Raw genomic sequence first — 4460 nt, forward strand, 5'->3', positions numbered from 1 at the left:
CCTCGGTTAAATAAGGTTTACATAACCCGCCATGCTCAATTTGACGAAGACACTTATCCTTTTAGTGGCTCTATCAAACCGGTTGATGAAGCTACATTAGTTTTCTCGAACTTTGATGAGATCTTACCCTCCATTCCGCTACCACATCAGCCGCCCATCATACATCATTCTCCTTCAGCTCCAGTCCTACCCACTGCTACCTCTGAGCCCAATTCTGATCCTTGTCCCCTTTGTTCGGCCCACTCCACTTCTACCAGTTCCGTTCCCTCAACTCATACCGCACACCCGCCAATCACTTCCCACAACCCATCTACTTCGGCCCACAATTTACCCACCACCCATCCTTCATCTTCGGCCCAATCCCCTACACCACCTTCCTCTTCCCAAAATCCACCAGAACCCAAACCACCTCAGCCTACACCTGAACCTAGCCTTGCTCCGGGACCTCCTGTGCCGCCGATGCCATCACATACTATGAGAACTCGATCCAAAAATGGCATCTTCAAACCTAAATATTTTGCTAACTTGTGTTTATTTTCAGGTGCTTTACATCATGCGTTTCTTGCAGCTGATGACCCACGTGGTTATAAATCCGCAGCGAAGCACTCTAAATGGGTTCGTGCTATGGAGGAAGAGCTGGATGCTTTACACAAAAATAAAACTTGGGTTCTAGTTCCTCGACCTTCCAATGCAAACATTGTTGGTTCAAAGTGGATTTTCTGGACAAAATTTAAAGCCGATGGTTCCATTGATCGATATAAGGCTCGGCTGGTAGCGCAAGGGTTCACTCAAGTTCCAGGACTTGATTTTTCTCACACTTTCAGTCCAGTTGTTAAAGCCTCTACTGTGCGGGTTGTTCTTGCTCTTGCCACTATTTATGGTTGGCCATTAAGGCAGTTGGATGTTCGAAATGCCTTTCTGAATAGAAATCTGACCGAGACCGTGCATATGGAACAACCTACTGGGTCTGTGGATTCTCGTTTTCCAAATCATGTATGTCGCCTACAGAAAGCTCTTTATGGTCTAAAACAAGCACCTCGCGCTTGGTTTCAGTGTCTCAGCATCTTCTTGATTTCAAATGGTTTCGTTTGCAGCCAAGCCGATACATCTCTTTTTGTCTTTAAGAAAGGGGCTGTGATTATCTACCTCCTTGTATACGTTGATGACATTATCCTCACCGGTAGTGACTCTTCTCTCATACAAACATTTGTTACTCGTTTGCACAAGGAGTTCTCTGTTAAAGATCTAGGTCCGCTTGGTTATTTTTTGGGGCTCGAAGTTTCTCATTCTGACACAGGGATCTTTATCAGTCAGGCTAAGTATGCTCATGACATACTTGCGCGTGCCAGTCTTCTGGATGCTAAACCTGTTGCAACCCCTCTTGCCACGACGGACACCTTTATCAGCAAAGGTGTTCCCTTTTATGACCCCACTCTTTACCGGTCACTCATCGGGGCCCCTTCAATATCTCACTATCTCCAGACCTGATCTCTCATATGCAGTAAACCAAGCCAGTCAACATCTACAAGCTCCAACAATTTCGCATTTTCAGTCGGTTAAGCGGATTCTTCGCTATGTCAAGGGCACGATTACTTTTGGATTGACTTTCTCCAAACCTGCTACTACTACTTTAGTTGGCTATTCTGACGCTGACTGGGCCCGTTGCATAGAAACAAGGCGATCTACTTATGGATACTCCATTTACTTAGGCGGCAATCTTGTGTCCTGGAGTGCAAAGAAACAACCCACAGTCTCCAGATCTAGTTGTGAATTCGAGTATCGTGCTATGGAAAATACCGCAACTGAAATCATTTGGCTCACTCATCTTCTTCGTGAGCTGCATGCGCTTCCCATGGCTCGTCCTACTCTACTCTGTGACAACAAAAGTGATATTTTCCTCAGCCAAAATTTGGTTTCCCATAAGCGTGCCAAGAACATTGATATTGATTATCATTTCGTTCGAGAACTCGTCTCCTCCGGGCACCTACATACAAAGTTTGTTCCATCCAATCTCCAGGTTGCGGACATTTTCACGAAAAGTCTCTCTCGTCCTCTATTTGAAAAGTTTCGTGGATTGCTTCGTGTTGGTCCCCCACCTGTTTGATTGACGGGGGGTTATAGCTAACGTAAATCAATAAATGATTTACGAAATTATGTCCGAGATTATCTACACAAATATTGTAATTGATTATGTAATATTTAGTTTCCATGTACTCTTTGTATTGTAGGCCTATATATTGTATCTTATTGTTATGAATAAAATTAAGTGATTGAGTTCTCACAAGATGAATACTCGTGTACCCAGATCATATCCATGTCCAACGACGGCGTTCGGCTCAACTGAACACCCTCGACACCATCCGCTTCCTCTACTTCTGTCGGTTTCTTGTTTTTTCGTTATCTAAAACTTGACCCGTACGTGTTACTGTCGTTAAACCAATTTCTGTGGGTGTTGGTGACAGATCATTAGATTCATTACCTTTCTTATTAGATGATAAAGCTTGCAACTTTGCTTTAAGAAGAGCTGCAGTGTGACCATTTCCTGAATTAGCCTTTAACTGGTGCTTTAAATTTGGAAATTTTAAATGTGCATAATTACCCCTCAAAAAATAAGCAGCTGTATCATCTGCAAAAGCAGCTTCTTTTGTTGTATCAAATGTCCCAAGCCAGACACGTGTCCGGTTTCTTGGTAACCGGATTTCCGCTACCCATTTTCCCCAATGTCTCTGTCTTACCCCTCTAAAAAGCTTCCATGGTGAACAAACTGAAGTCTATTTAAGGTCGGTATCGGCAATTCGTCTCCCAGTGTACTTCATTGACTGAGTTTTCATAGCTCTCAGCCAGAAGTCTGAACCCAAGGATGCGACCGGCGGTCGCACCCTTGGGTTTGGTGAAAAGAAGCGTAAGATTCGGGAATCTTGGCTCAATGGGTTGTAAAAGTTGGCTATGTGGTGTGCAAGTTTCAAGAAAATAAGGCAAACTGTTAACAAACGATGGTGATGCTGACGACGATGATGATCATAAAGATAACGATGAAGATCTTGAACTGCCACCATCTCCAGCACGACATCTTAACCCGTTAAAACCGTTCCAACTGCCTACACTATGGGCTGCTTTCATGGTTTCTTTAACATAAGAGCATAACAAATTCTTTCTCCATTCGGGATCAGAAAAACACTAAAGAAAACCTCTACATTTCGAGAATCTATTCTTTCTTGGAATATGCATTATGCATATTTCTAATTTTCATGGACCACCTTTATCTTCCTTAGAAATTTAATGTAAACTAACAAATTTGAAATTTAAAACTTGTTGGAACCATCAAATTGAAGCGGATTTTGGAACTCTAGTTAGCCATCTAGCCCAGAATTAGTGTTAAAACCAGCCAAACCAAACCATGAATGCATGTGAGTAATAGGATAATGAAACATAACTGAATATTAACACTACTAAGATACATTCATTCCTCTCTTTAGTACAAAAAGTAAACTGTAAATCAACTATTTGTGTTTTTCAAGCCAATTTTATAACTCTAAGAAGAATTAACTGATGATCACCCAAATACAAAAAAGCACCATCATGAACACCAGAATTTCAAAATTAAAGCAACTTATATTTTTACTTAAAAGCTGGAGATGAACACATGATTTCATAACAGAAGCCATTATTTATTTATATGAAGAAGTTTAGTTTGTTTTACAGCGATCATACTACATACATAACATCTACAAAAGGTGTGTTCATGTAGCTAATTGGGTTGACATACAAGTTAAGTGACTAACACATCATCTGCTAGTTCCCTAGCTTGTACCAAAAACATGTTTCTTGAGTTGTAACATCTTCTTCCATGGCTTCACGCTGCTGTTACGTCATCATTAGCAGCTACCCAAAAAAACTGGTCACCAACTTATTCATCCTACCTGAAGTGCCTTAGTTGCAGGGCCAACATCTGCGCACATGTTGACTATTGTTAGTAAACTATTCTTATTGTTTGAGAGAAAGCATTATTGGGCTGTATATGATGGAATTCAGAGTCGGATTTATCAGTTTAAACATAACCTATTCAGTGTGGGTGTATACTACTAAAGCGCATTTTCCTTACCTGGTGAATCGGCATGAGAACGTTTATTGATGTTAACTTTTGGGTCTGGAGTTGTTGGAGGCACTGCTGATGCTAGAGTTCCTACACTGCTTCCCTGAGCATCATTTGTCTCAGCGAGATCTGTAACGTTGGTGACTACGATATGACCTTCCCTTCTAATAGAGATATGCATTATTTTCCTAATCCCTATAACGTCAGAAATCTGTTGTGGCGGTGATTTGAGATCAGTGTAGCCATGTTTCAAGATCAAATCCTCACAGCTTGTTTTCAGGAGGGCAGTCATTCCCTCATTGAAAAACATGACTTCAGTTGGTGTTGTTTCATCCGTAATTATCGCATTAACAGAGTACCTGAAAAG

At 41.4% G+C, this 4460-nt stretch overlaps 1 pseudogene; it reads right to left on the reverse strand.

Moving 5' to 3' along the window:
• Window positions 1-2262: 2262 nt before the first annotated feature.
• On the reverse strand, window positions 2263-2816 carry LOC110924038 (annotated as a pseudogene).
• Window positions 2817-4460: the final 1644 nt, after the last annotated feature.

This window comes from Helianthus annuus, chromosome 17 (assembly GCF_002127325.2).
Source record: "Helianthus annuus cultivar XRQ/B chromosome 17, HanXRQr2.0-SUNRISE, whole genome shotgun sequence".
In the NCBI taxonomy this organism is placed as follows: domain Eukaryota; kingdom Viridiplantae; phylum Streptophyta; class Magnoliopsida; order Asterales; family Asteraceae; genus Helianthus; species Helianthus annuus.